The sequence below is a fragment of the Eleutherodactylus coqui genome, chromosome 6, assembly GCF_035609145.1.
Source record: "Eleutherodactylus coqui strain aEleCoq1 chromosome 6, aEleCoq1.hap1, whole genome shotgun sequence".
NCBI lineage: Eukaryota > Metazoa > Chordata > Amphibia > Anura > Eleutherodactylidae > Eleutherodactylus > Eleutherodactylus coqui.
In genome coordinates, this window is record NC_089842.1 from 142,410,963 (window position 1) to 142,426,177 (window position 15,215).

The following is a 15,215-nucleotide window of genomic DNA, read 5'->3' on the forward strand; positions in this document are numbered from 1 at the left end:
GCCCATAGACAGAAATTGGCAGCAGAGATTTACCTTACACAACTAATTCAGACAAATTGACACTAAAGCCGTAAATTGCCAATGCAAAATATTGAGTACGTGAGCAATTAAAAAAAAAAATTAAAGCAGTTTTCATTACTAGTGAATACTTTTTGAAATACTTGTTACCAGTTCCCCTTTTGTTAGTACTATAGAAACCAAACATCCTGATCTTATTGAAACACTCATTAACACATTATAGGAAGCTTCTCACTTCCCTTTTTTATGTATAAAGTCTGGCAGACGGGAGGAATGGGGGGTGGGGGTGGATTTATATACCATACGTAGATCAGTGTTTCCCAACTCCAGTCCTCAGGGACCCCCCAACAGGTCATGTTTTCAGGATCTCCTATAGTAAGAACCTGTTGGGTGTGCTTGAGGACTGGAGTTAGGAAACACTATATTAGATAATTGACAGGACAGAAGCGTCTAAGTTGATTCTGTGTCTAGGTTAATAGACAGATGTCATCATGCTCATGATGCAATTGTGTTTCATCACAATAATTTCAAAACTTATCATTCACAAACTGAAGACTGAAATGAAAAAATCTGAAGATTTTTATGGTGGGATCCTCATAGGTGATACATGTTGTGCTAGTAGTAAGCAACAAAGAAGTCAAAAGGCCCATTTACATGCAAAGAGAATCTTTCAAATGATTGAAAGATTGAAAGTTTTAGATATCTTTTTGCATAAAGTGTTAATGGACACTAATGTCCATTAACACTTTATCATCTTAATTTGCATGTAAATGTAATGATTAATCACACACACTGCTGTGCAAATAGCTGCATTGTTCTTGTTGGTGCTGCCGGCAGAATACAATGTAATCTCACAACACCCATGGAGAACACAGCATGTGGTCTGTTGAGAGATACTTTATCTCTCAACAGAATGATGGCTTTTAAGTTCACCCTAAAATCATCGTTCAGATGAAAAGTGCATATTGGCAGCGTTTACACGTAACAATTATCGCTCATTTTTGGTCATTTGAACGAAGGAGCACTAAGTGAATAGAGGTGGAGCATGCTGGAGATCGCTTCCGCCTGCAAGCAGATAGTCGTTTATAGATGAAGAATTGCTTGTTTACACAGGCCATTCATTGTTCAGTTTTTATGAGTGCAGAAAATGAACGATAAGCAAACAAATTAGCGTTTGTTGTTCAATCTCTGCAAGTATTTACATTGAACAATAATCATTAAGATTCTCGTGACCCAGTGAGAATCTGAACGATTGGCTCAAGTAAAAGGGCCCTAATATAGCAAGCGCTGGAAGCATATTGGAAGGGGACACAAAACCGGCCCTTTAAATGTGGAGGCAGGAGTCCCTTAAAGTCCTATCATGCCCTGCATTGTGCAATATTCTGAGCAGGCAGAAACATAGCATTGAGAAGGGGCTACCCAACTTATGGCTGCTGCCCTCCAGCATCAGAAAGATACCAGAGGAGATGATACTGAGATTCTCTGCTGTCATTGATATACACAGAAGACATATCAACAACTACATCATTATTTGTGAAATAACTGAAAAATAATCCTAAGGTGGGTTATCTGAGCTATTATTATTATTTTTTTTAATTCTCTTTTCCCATGGCCCCAAAAAATAAAAGATGGTATACTCAGCTCCTGGGGCAGAAGCAGGATGCAATGCAACTGGAAGAATGGGCCATGCAGCTTGGAGAGAGGATGGCAGCACCTGACATGGCCCCAGCGACAGGTGAGCCAGGGAAGCTGTGGCGGTGTGCCGTGACAGAAGTACAAAACTGGTTTAGTGTTCACTGCTCATAATTCTTTGGCAACATCTATGAGATCTCGTGTGCATATATAGGAAGTCTGAAGATAAAGTAAAAAAGTTTTATAGAATAAAACAAATGTCTTTTAAAAGCAACAGCAATCTTGTTTATGAGCTATGCAACTCAACGCCATTCAAGTAGATGCTGCAATACCAGAGCCACGAGATAACCATGTACAGACTGATTGCTTCAGGGTTTTTTGCCCTCATCAGTGTACAATAGGTTGCTGGCTGGCTGGCTGGCTGGGTGGGAGGCCTATGATATGGGTCAAGAGGAGTAAAGTTTCAAGTTAGCGAGAGACCTAGTACGTGTGAGACTTATAAGGCCATGCATGCTCCTCTGGGAAATTATTCAAATGGAAAGATGGAATAATGCCTATACAGCGCCACCTAGAAGGTAATGTTCCTGTAAGTCAATGTCTGACCTTTTTAACAAGCCTAGTAACATGACTGGGAATGTGAGCCAAAGCCTGAGTTTTCTCCAGAAGGAAAATAAATTTCCCAGAGAAGCATGCATGGCCTTATAAGTCATCTGGTACCTACTAGGTGTTCTCCTTAAAGAGGTCATTTGACAAATGATCGTAAACATGCTCCATTTGTAACAGAGATTTGCATTCATCTATATTGCCATCTCTCTGTTCAAGCAATAGACTCTAACTTATTGTACTGTTTATTATTCTAAATAAACAATGGGCTACACCCAAGTCTCTACTTTTCCACCACTGGTTTCTTGGAATGAAGAGTATTCATCTAGCTAATTATATAAAATAGTCACACCTCTTCAATTCTCTGATATTGGACAATATTGGACTAAACTAAAAGTGTTTAATCTCGTACGTGGATTTTATTCAAAGATCTGCTGATGCAACTATATTTCCCCAGTTGGAGATGAAGCAGCATAAAATATTAATCCATACTTTAGTGTCAATTTCTTATATGGGGTAACTTACAAGGGTTATCCAATGAAAAAATATTGTTTAGAGTTACATCCAGCCTATAATTCTAAACTTTTTTTTAATTTACACTTTTTAAAATGCTTAAAACCCCAGATAGGCAAGGACTGATGTTAGAATAGCACTGCCTGCTGTTTCTATTCTGTGTCCTCCTCAGTAATCTTTCCAAGATGGTCACACATGCTCAGTGTTGCTTCTCTTTCTTCTCCACTGGGTATGTGGAGAATTCCTGGTGTGGCGAGTGGCTGCTTCTGAAGTAGCTGCATCTTCTCTGATGTCAGAAGTGTTACTGTAGAGAAGCAAGATTGAGTAGGTTTGACCACCTTGGAACATTTACTGAGGTGGACTGAACACAGAAAATCTCTTCAATAGAAACAGCAGGTGGCGCTATTCTAACGTCAGTCCTGGAATACCCGAGGATAGAAATATGGTTTTAATAAGTGTAAATGCAAAAATGCGTATAATAATGGGTGAATTTAACTAGAAACAATATTTTTCATGGCACAACCTCTTTAAAGCTCCAGGCCTTAGTAAAAAAAAATCTGTAAAAGGTCATTCAAGTGTTACGCATTGTTTATAGTACTGGTTTTCTCATATAGGACAGAGGGACATTTTGGGCCCCCTAAGGCTCCAGGGCTCAGGTGGGAATACTACCTTTACACCCTCTATAGTTATGTTTCTGCTTCAAAACAGCCTACCTCAAAGTTGTCATCAATTCTAAAAAAAGTAATAGAAATGGTAAATCTGATGGCCATTGTTAGTGCATAATAAAAGAAAGCTATGTAAGCAGTGTCATATGGAGACATGCAATTAATAAGCTATTGATATTTTAACATATTTGTATGAACATGGAAATGTCCTAGGAACCAAGAAACATATAAAAGGAACTTGCCCATAAAGTAGTAACTTACCCAAAATGAGCTTTTATGGACCCTGAATGCTCTTCAAAGAACGGGCAACAATTGACATGACTTTGTATGTTGTTATAGTCAATAGAACTAAAGACAGTGAAAGACTATCATAAAGCTACTCAGGGACAAAAAGAAACATTGAGGGGGAGCAGGCTTCCAGAACGCTGGGAAGTCTCCAAACTTGATTAAAGTATAACCTTCTGACTTCACCATTCACAGGGAAATAACCAAGAGAAATGTCAATGTTTTCCATACAGTGAAAGAGCGGCTGACTTGGAAATGATACAGTGGAAATTATGCATTATGCCCTCTCCAAGGTGGAAGCGTATTAATCCTTTCAGAACTGGAGATGTGCAAGTGCGATCCAATAACTGTAGTCAAATGCTAATCTAATAAGTCAATTAACCAAGTCAATTAATTAAACTAACGACTTACAAACAGCCACATTAAATGTGAAATTTAATAAGGCTATGGGCTCTAAAGCATACAAAACATTTTGTAGTAGCTTTCTACTGCCATATCGAAGGCTGTCGGAGTCTATATATATATATATACAGTATATATAGGAGACATTCCTGTATTATCTCGGACATTAGGACATTGTAGTCAATATTGGTAGAGCTTTCCTTAAGCCTATGTGTACTAACCTTTCTGAAGATCTGTAGCTCATATGTGAGATGTTGCATGTTCTGGAGCATCTCATCCCATAGCCCCAAAAATCTCAAACAGGGTGTTCACTGAGATGAACATGAATCCCCAACCCTCTTATCAGAATAATGGGATCAATCTTTTTAGGGCTTATTCATGAAGTCATAATTCTGATGTGCTGTCCGTGAGTATAAATGACTGCAGATAGACAGCACACGGTACCATTACAGTCCACAAGGTTACACGGATCAATGGTCTATGTAAAAAGATTGCAGCATGTCCTATTTCTTGGACGCCAGTTTACCAATCAATGGGTGTGTCAATAAGTGGGCAAATTAAAATAAACAGATTGCATATAGATGATATCTTTGTGTACTCCATTTTTTCAGGGATCATTGCTAAACAATGCTAGAAAAACATTGGTCATCCTTCCACTTTTTTGTGTGACTTACTCAAACAGATAACACACGAATGACACATAACATTTTCATAAAATGGACATATGCAATGCATATGGATACATGCGAACTGCAATTGGTCCATTTTGGTGACTGAAATCAGACACACTCATCTGATTAGGACCCGAGACGCATTCTGAATTGCTTGGAGTGGGACCTGGTTAAATTGGGCCTTGACATCAACCTGAAAAGTATGGTTCCCTTCCTGCAAAAGTATCATTACTTTGACTGGTTCTTCAAGGTGTGATATAAAGATGTAATGCACATCTTAGTGACTTTCCAATTACATCACTGGCCTATCAAGTCTAGGGAAAAGTGGCCACGTTGGAGCCTCCAACTTTTCTGTCCTAATGACATACTTCAGTTTTTTTTACAGTTGCTATTTTGCATGCATTGTCTTTAATATTATGTAGTCTTAATTGTCATGAAGAGGTAATATTACATTTATATACATATATAGTCTGTCTGGTTATTTTGCATTGTAGTTTGTTATACGTGAGATAAAGCACAACAATGGCTGCACCTTAAAGGACTTGATGTCAAATAAACTCCTTTAAGAGCTAAAGTCACATTTAAAGGACTTTCGCATCTTGTGCATTTACTGCATATCTAAAGGATCTCTTCCCATGAATACTTGATAGGTGTGTGGGTCCTGTCACTGGGACCCTCACCTATCGGGAGAATGGGGGTCCTGCTACTATTGAAATCAATATGGATATACCATAAATGACAAAGTCGGGAATATCCTTCCAATTACAAGTAATGTATATGTGCTTGCATGTATTATATTCAATAGGTGATGTTCCATTGTGTCTAAAATGTTATATATTTTGACATGTCAATCAGTCAGGTCTCTATGGGTCTTGAGTTTGAACCCCACTAATTAAAAAAATCTAATGGACCAATTCTTTGTTCTCAGTTAGGCATGCCTATGTATTCATTTAGGATACCACAAACACTCTTCCAATCCAAAGGCCCCATGTAGAGATTGACTGCGCATGCGCACTCATCCCACCGTTCAAATGAATGTTTTGGAAACCTATAGGCACACTACTTCTGCTTACCTATAAGTTTCTATAACTACCATTCATTTAATTGGAGAGGTCGTATGAGCATGTGTGTCCCTTCTCTATCATCATCTGGAATTAAGAACCCTTTATTCTTGAGTTTCCAGTTGTAGCACCTGTGCTGCTGTCTGGAATATAAACCCCTCTAAATACAGAACACTCTATAACTGGTTATTGAAGTGGTCGTTTGTGTTCCCAGTTGATAACCTTATGAACCGTAGCTGTAGTACCTTTACTTAGTCCTTTATGGGTGAGTGATAGGTACATTAGTGCCTATGGACTCATCCTGTCTCTATGGAGAATGCCTCGCTATTGTTATGTACATGCAATGACATTTTCCACTTTATTGTGATCGGCTCCTCATATGTGCTCTGGTATTTATGTATTGTAGGCTTTGTAACAAAAGGAAAGTGTGGGAAGTCTCTTGGGACACAGATACATTGTGTGGAATACTGTCCAAGCATCTATTTTAAGCCTTCAGTAAGTATTTTGCAGGCTGGTGTCTGATCCTCAGTGCTCATTCCTAAACTTTCCATTCATCTCAACAGAGTAGAAAGAATTACCACCTGGTGCCATGCTGGACACATGCCAGGCTACCTCTGCTAGTTTATATTAGACACCCCAACACGTAATATTACAATAGCCAAATTGCATAATACATGATAACGTGAAGCCTCAATAGCCATATCAATAAGAATGTTTATGCCATGTCTTCTAAATGAAGCTACACTGTAATGCCACAACTACATTATCAGTGTATAGCTGTATAATAAACTAGACTGGCACATACAGTTTTGACATGAAGCTACTAGAGTGTAAGCTGTCTGGGCAAACCATGAGCAAGAGAGGAGCAAATTTGTATTTATACTAGAGAGACACATATGTTTCAGCCAGTATGATTCATATGTTGATATAACTGCATGTATCGCCCAAGTACAGATGCAGCAGAGCTGAGTCTGTCAGTGTAGTAGTAATGAGTTTGTCATTGTGTATCACAATAGCTTAACTGTAGATACCTTTGATGCCCAAAACACATTTTTAAGGAGCAGCTCAGCTCTGCTACAATGTATCGGTTGCAAGTTTCTGTAGCAAGTGCTGTTTACACAGTATAAAATGATTCCTATGTTTTGATGACAGAATTGCTACTGTGACAAAAGCATTTTTTTGCATTATCCTATAAACATAATGTATTGTTCATCTGATATGCTATTCATTTGCAAGCGTAAGAGACTAAGTTCAATTGATTTATGATTTGATTATGCCACCGTGTTTTAATTATGGTAAAACGCAGTAATGTATTCTGTTTCTATGATGCCTCTGAGATCCGTAGGATAGCAGAACATGCTGCTGGGCTGGAATCAATATCGTTCTGCAGAACTTCATATTCATGAATATTATAAATATTTATGGACTGTTAGAACATTTGTTCCCCGAATAGACGTAGGACATTAAGAATGTCGGTAATCAGGGATAACAAGAATAACATTTGCATATACGCATGCATAATTAGGTTACTCGTAAGTCAGCTGATATACTGTAAACCCTGAGCAATCCCCAATAGACTTAAAGTTTTAGAATATACTTGAAGTCACGAGAAGAACTGTGACATATTACAGAGTGAAGGGAGAGGGGTTACAGATAAACATAAAGTAAATGCACCTACCTTGTTGCATAGAGCCCCCCCTATGTTCCTTGCATACAACTTGCACAGACTATCTGGAAAAACAGATGTAACATGATGCATGGTGGTAAATAATAGGCTAATACATATTATGTAGAGCCCAAAGCGTGGATAAAAGGACGAGTTCTTAGGATTTTAATGGAAGTAAATGCAAATATTAATCCATAAATAATGCTGGAGGGGGGTATGTGCTTGTCTGCTAAAGTCTCCTTGGTTCTGCATTCTTCATGCAATTTTCCCATTGGAGTCAGACTCCACTTCACCACATTCAAAGCTTTACTTTTTGAAGGGGAGGGGGTTGTTTTTTCATGGTGTGCGTGTTTTTTTCTCAGTTGCAGGCATGCTATTTGTCAGAGTAGGGTTTGGGTTCTGTTTGCTTGGCTAATGCCTCGCTGAGTCCCTCCTCCCCAAGTCCCCACTCAGCCCTCCCTCCCTGAGTATTCCTGGAAGTGCTGAGGGTGATGTTGGTAAAGGGGTGGACTTGTAATGCTCTATCTCTTTTTTATTCTCTTTCCCTGCAGTGCAAATGTCATTACAAACAGAAGCTGAAATGATAACAGGAAGTCCCCCCTACCACGAGGCTTTTCTTTCAATATATCTTTCCTAATAATCTTATTAACAATGTAATTATTGGAACAGGGTGATAGATTGCAAACAACTGGGAAAGCGAGCAGCATCACAGGGGCTGCAACATTAACGTCACGGTCGAATACACAATACATCCCCTGTTTGTGGAAAAATATTCTAGCACGTCGTCACTAGTCGGAATTAGAAAGCCAAAATATGTGCATTTTCTGCAAATTAACCCATTCAACATACTTTGTCGTTTCGCACAATGTGTGGCTATGGAGTTAAAGGAACAGTAACGCCAAAGCCTGCAGCTTCTAGAAATCAAGCTTAGAGAAAGAGCTAATACAACTTACATATATGGAAGTATAAATGTTTCTGGGGCTCAGCACTAGAGATAAAATAATGAACTTATTTGTCATTGAAAACTGTTCTTTGCTCCTCACTCCCAGCCTGAATTGGTTGTTGAAAACATACTGCACAGTTAATGGAGATAAGCGAGACTTTAGGGTTACTGTTCCTTTAAGAAAAGTTATTGCATATTTCATTCATCCATAAGTTAACCCCCTTTGTCAGCTCTTGTGGCAGCTTGCCAGTTTTGGTAAATGTGGTTAGCATGTTCTCTTATTCAGCAGGATTTCAAGCTATTGGTTCCATTTTTTTTTTTTAACCCCGTATGATTCTATTTTCATTCATCGATTTTTAACGTCCTGATTGTCTCAAAATTTGTGAGTGATGTCACGTTGTGAATGAAGTGTACTTAGGCATAACGCAGCTGTGCTAATAATTGACAGACTGCAATACAGTTCCCAGGATACTCTAAAAAAAAATCAATTTACCGTATGTTACTAATGTGCATCTACTTCTGCTTTTGTCAAACAAACCCTGCTTCTGTATACAGGCGTTTCAAGGCTCTTTTGAAACCATGAAATCAAGCTTGCAATAGTTCAGTGGAGGATTTAGCTAGTCATACGACTACAGCTCTAATGAAGTACCAAGCTGTGATATAGACATCCAAGCAATTATTCACATGACTGCCAATACTAAGGCTGGGTTCTCACAGGGTGGAATCCCGCGGTTTTGACGCAGCAAAAAAAATGCGAGATTTCCGCTGCTTTTGAAGTGCTACTTCAAAATCCGCGGCACTTAGCCGTGGGTTTTGGAAGGGCTTAGCCGCATGCTTGAAATATATGCCCTACCCTGAAAATTAGCCCTAGCTGGAGTAAAAAAAACAACAAAAAAATACATCACCTAAGAGGCGCTGTCTTCTCTGGCACGTCTTCTCGCTTGAAGCTCCCCGGCACTCGTCTTCAGTATTCTGAAAGCCCTTCGTGGATTGGAGGATCAAAATTCCTGCCTCCAGGAAGGGCTGGCTGTAGAGATGAGCGAACGTACTCGGTAAGGGCGATTTCGCAATCGAGCACCACGATTTTCGAGTACTTCACTACTCGGGTGAAAAGTACTCGGATGCGCCGGGGAGCAGGCGGGGGGGGGGGGGGGGGGGTGCGGCAGAGCGGGGGGTAGCAGCGGGGAACAGGGGGGAGCCCTCTCTCTCTCCCTCTCCCCCCCACTCCCCTCTGCAACCCCCTGCTCACCCCCAGCGCACCCGAGTACTTTTCACCCGAGTAGTGAAGTACTCGAAAATTGCGGTGCTCGATTGCGAAATCGCACTTACCGAGTACGTTTGCTCATCTCTAGCTGGCTGTGATTGGTTCTTTGAGCGCTGGCTCTGATTGGCTGACCAGTCCTGGTCCAGGAAGCTCTGCAGGAGAACTTCAAGCAACTACTGGGCAGCTTTAGGGGACACACGTGGGGAGATGACATCTGGAGGGATGGTGGTATATTACCTGAAGCTGTTCTTTTCTGCCACCACTCCAATCTGCAGCAATCTTCTAGCTATGTAATGCACATTGTGCATTACTCTATGATTGTCCAGTGCTGATCATGTGAGTAACTATGGCCAATGAGAGAGCAGGTATAGTGCATTGGTAGTCAAACACTATCAATGCACTATGGGCGATTAAGTAGTTTGAGGATTGATTGCGTTGGCCATCTTGGATGGTCAGAAATGGGACCTGAGAGTGGTAGACTAGAGGCACTGGTGTAACTATAGGAGATGCAGGGAATGCGGTTGTACCTGGGCCCAAGAGCCTTAGGGGGCCCATAAGGCCTCTCTCCTCCATATAGGGAGCCGAGTACTATGAATAAAGCATTATAGTTGGGGGACCTGTTACAGGTTTTGTATTGGGGCCCAGCAGCTTCAAGTTACGCCCCTGATTAGAGGGATGGCAGACAAGAACAACTGCAGTTAATTTACCCCCCAACCCTTCCTGTTTCGGGACAGAATTTTGTTCTGAAACCAGAGAGTCGCTTTCAAAGAGATACGCTGATAACAGGGTGTCTCGTTTTTGGAAGCCCCAATGATCAGCCGTATTCTGTGGCAGAACTTATCAGCAAGTGTTCAGTTTGCCTGTAGCACCACCTGAGGATAAATGAAATATTACATTTGCCCTTGACATCAACAGGTTGTCTTTGTCATGCACCAATGCACTTGTCTTCTAGACGGCTCCTTAATAATGGAATCACTGTAGACAAGGCAGGCATTGGGTTAGACAATACCCATGCATGACATTCTATTGCCACCCCCCATATAGCTACAAATTACAACAATACCACTCATTGCTGAATTATCAACGTAATACAGGTTAGTATGCTGGCCCTGAAACGATAAACTGAGACTAGTTTGGGAATCAGTGCTGAGACTAGTGCCATAATCTTTAGCTTGGTAAGAACATATACTGTAGAATTGATTGGCTGAGCTCTGCCAAAAGTAAATCTCTACACTGTCAGCCTCAGATTTGAGGTCACCCCATCACAATGGGTCTTGTTAGCTACATACAGTGGTCCTCTATGCTCTTTCTGCATTAAGTTCTTTGGGCACTGTCGAATTTCCTAGTGACTGCCATAGAGTAGGTGAGGAAATTGCAGGAAAAATGAACTTATCTGTAAGCACTGTAGAAATGCGTTGCATAGAATGGCCTGCAGGGGCTGCTAGACAGAGCCATTCTGATGCTTGCAGAAAGAAAACACCTGAGTGGGGCAGAAAATGAGATAAAAGTCCTGCCAGACTCAGGAGAGGAAGTGAGAACTTAGCAGAGCTGGAAGGGCTGCAAGCTGAGGTCCAGGGTGGACCAGCAGAAGCCTTGAATCGGACAGTGACAACAGCCCTCGACTCTCACACCCAGGTGGGGTGCTTTTGATGGATATTTATGTGATATGCGGTACATGTTTATTGTGGTGCTGTATAAATAAATGCTAACGGGGGCCAGATTTATAGAAAATCCACATCTTCTGAGTGTTTCTGCACATGTGGTGACCATTTTCAGACCGAGAGGTTGGCGATCCGCAGTTGGGAAACCCCGTGGCTACATCACTATTCTCTATGGATCAAACCATTGGCAGCATGTAGTATGAAATGCAGCCTTCTTGGTTATAACAGTGTTATGTTAGTGTGGCCAAGGTTATGCGTTTCATATTACTTCACATCAGTGGCTTGAAATGTAGAGTCCTATACAGTTCGATCTAAATTATTCAACCCCCATTGAACTTCTTCTGAAACCAAACCTTGCTGGACTTTGAGGTATGCTTGGGATCATTGTCCTGTTAGAAGGTCCAGCTGACATCCAGCTGAATGTTTTTAGGTGTCACAGTGGGCTGTGCAAGAATGTGAACTCTATAACTTTTTCAAATTTTGGTAGAGCTGAACTAGTGCTGTGGCTCTTTCATTCTGAGAATTAGTAGAGAACCCAGCAGTCTGACCCTCATCAGTAGGGAAGTGATGTCACATTTGTTGCTGATCTCCCCATATCGGGCAGTGGTCTGTCTTGGACTTTTAGCATCCTGCTGTGATTGTACCACCTTTAGCTATGGCCCTGGCAGCAATTACTTCATTGAAGTGCTAATAGTAACTGTTGATCAGTCCCTCCCTTCAGCTTGAAAGAATTTGGACTGTTGGATTTTTTGAGTCAGTTCACAGATACATTGACATGTCCTTGTAGAATTTACTGGTACTGTATAGAATATCTTTTGTAGCTTCAACAATTATGGCAAGCCATCCTGGTCTCATTGCAGTAAAAGTGCTCCAATTCATCATACTGCCAACATAGCTTTTTACAGTTAGGGTAATGTTTTTATGTTGGAAAGTAATTTTGAGTTTTGCCAAATATTCAGTTTCGTATTTCACAAAACTCTATTTTTAACTCATCCATTCACAGAAACTTCTTCCAGAAATGTTTTGTGTAACCCTTGTGGGCATCAACAAGTTTTAGATACCGTAGTTGGCTTCCTTCTACTATCCACCTATGTACACTATAACTGAATAGTGTTGACCTGATGGTGGACCCATGAACAATAACTCAAAGGAAGCTCGATTGACTATTAGACCTTACCCTAGGTATGTGGTGATTTCCCGTAGTATTATATGCCATGTTCATAGGCTGAGGTAGAACAACAATAGTGTTTGATTATTGCATACAGTACACTTGTAAAGTTCAAAGTCTTTGAAAATTGCTTTCTTTCCAGCCTGCCGAGGATTGACAGTTCTTTCTGTAATGTGCTTACGGTTTGCTGAACCCACCAGAATTTGGTAAAACTGGTCAATAGTCTAATATGTATGGGGCCTCATAACAGTCCTTTTGCATTAGCTTTCTGGTAAAAGTAGGATTTCCGCCTTCAACTTGCCAGTTTTTTGTTCTGAAAGATAAGCTAGGTACCTGGCAGTGGTTCATATCCCTCATAAAATAAGCATTCAGACATGTTTATGTGGGAGTTGGGAGAGATCGCTGTTGGCTGAAGGAGCGTTTGGCTGGTATCTATCTTATTGGCATGCTTAAAATTTGGTAGTGTAGACAAATACTTTACAGGTCTACCCAAACGTATTTCTCATACTATACACCTTCCAATTTAATCCTGAACATAAGATCATTTTTTGCATGTGATTTTCTTTTCTTTTCTTTTACCTTTTATAAGATGCATATAAGACTATATATTAGGTCAACTTTATGATGAAATTGTAATGGGGTCACAAACTTTCTACTGTCACTTTGCATAGATGAGGTAAATACATTTATTCTGTTAATTATATTCAAGTTTATTTTAGTTTTAAAAGACAAAATTCAATTAACGTTTATTTAATTTAACTAAAATTTGACATTGTAGACCAACCCAATGGGTTTCTGAGGTGAATGAAAACTTTTTATATATTGATTTTTCCCAGAGTCTGTTCAAAAGCTCCCATGGCTTCTCATAAGTGAAGGGGTTTATGATAATATTGTACTGTTAGGGTTACTGACTGTTAAAATGGTGCATATCTAAATATCTATTCTATGATTATCAGATGATAGTGGTTTATAAGGAGTTTTTTTTGGTTCATCTTGGCTCAAATGATCGTCAGTAAAGGACATGGATAAAGGTTAAGTGATTGATGTCAATGAAGATAATAGAAAGACAAACAACAATGCGGCAAGCAAGAAAGATGTGATGACACAAGTCTGTGCTTCAGCAACTAGAGTTTATATTTGGCCCAACTGGTAGCCCTTAAAGAGCCACTCTGGTGATTTTTTTTTATTCATCAGATGGTCATGTGATTTCAATTCTGACCAGCTCAGGTTTACTTGGGTTTATGTGTATAGTTTCTAGTCAATTTCTCAGCCCTAAAGGAGGATGCAGACAGGCCTATTTGTTAGAGTGTTCTGCTGGGATCTGTTGTTCTACATGTTTTCCTAGCAGCTCAGCTCCACAGGTGGTGGTTGATTGAGCTGGCTGGGTGTGGATTGCTCCAGCCAGCCAATCCTTCAGGTCTGCTGATTATATATACTAAATTCTCTGCTAGTGGCTGCTGGCCTTTTCCTGTTTGTTCAGTGTGAACAGTGTTATGTTCCTTTGTGTATGTGCAGTATGCCTTTCATGTAGTGTTAACTGTGTCTTGCTCTGTTTTGTTTATCTAGGATTAGGTAGGTCCCTAGGTCCCAATGCAAGGTCATCCCTGTCGGGATTATTGCCCTGCATGCAGGCAGGTTTCCTGGGGTTAGTTGTCTCGTTAGAGTAGGGACACACGAGACAAGGAGGACCCTTGAAGTGGGCTTGCAGGCTTAAGTATCTTGACCAAAATATAAACTTATACCTCATACATTCTATAGTTGTTTCATCTGACTATGTGTGCAGGTATCCAGGTGAGTGTTTTGAGCATTTGTCAGTCATCTGGTTTATGTTTGTCTGTGAGTATAGAGTCCAGTTCGCAGTTCTGTGGTTCGATCTGAGTTTGCCGGTTCGTGAGTAGGAAGTCCTTTTCGCAGTTCTGCAGTTCTGTCTGAGTTCTCCTGTTGGCAAGTATAGAGTCCAGTTTGCAGGTCTGTGGTTCCGTCAAAGTTTGTCTGTCAGCACGAATGAAGTCCATTTTGCAGTTCTGCAGTTCTGTCTGAGTTCGCTTGTTTGTGGGTATGAAATACATTATAGAAATGCACGTATGACACACCATGCACACAGAGGAGGGGCCCAAATGACACGCATACCCCCCACCTGAAATGTGTACATTCTGTTACATCTTTCACACCCTCAAACTGACAAACTCAGACGGAACCGCAGAGTGGACTTCATACTCGCCAACAGGCAAACTCAGACGAAACTACAGAACTGCGAAACGGACTTCATACTCACAGACAGACATAAACCAATGACTGACAAACGCTCAAAACACTCACCTGCATACCTGCACACATAGCCAGATGGAATAACTATAGAATGTACATGGTATTAGTTCATACTTTGGCCAAGATACTTAAGCCCACGAGCCTACTTCAAGGGTCCTTGTTGTCTCGCGGGTCCCTACTCTAATTAGACAACTAACCCAATTAAACCAGCCTGCATGTGGGGCAATCATCCTGACAGGGATGTACCCGAGCTGGAAGCTAGGTACATTCCTTGACTTAGCTGACAAATGAAACAGAAGGACTGAATGAAGCTCACACCAACACACCAGAGATTTGCATACAAGACAGAACACCATGCACCCTGAAGAGGACTGTTCACACCACATGTCCAGCTA

The 15,215-nt window shown here is 40.6% G+C and overlaps 1 protein-coding gene across 2 annotated transcripts in view; it reads right to left on the reverse strand.

The window, feature by feature from the left end:
• LOC136632712 (suppressor of cytokine signaling 3-like) overlaps positions 1 to 7,884 on the reverse strand; it is a 41,453-nt gene extending 33,569 nt beyond the window's left edge. The window contains exon 1 of one of the 2 annotated variants that reach the window (XM_066607786.1): positions 7,529 to 7,884. The gene's annotated coding sequence lies outside the window, so the exon portion shown is untranslated. Of the gene's footprint in view, positions 1 to 4,339; positions 4,460 to 7,528 lie in introns of those variants that run through there. The other variant, XM_066607787.1, reaches the window with a different exon arrangement.
• Positions 7,885 to 15,215: the final 7,331 nt, after the last annotated feature.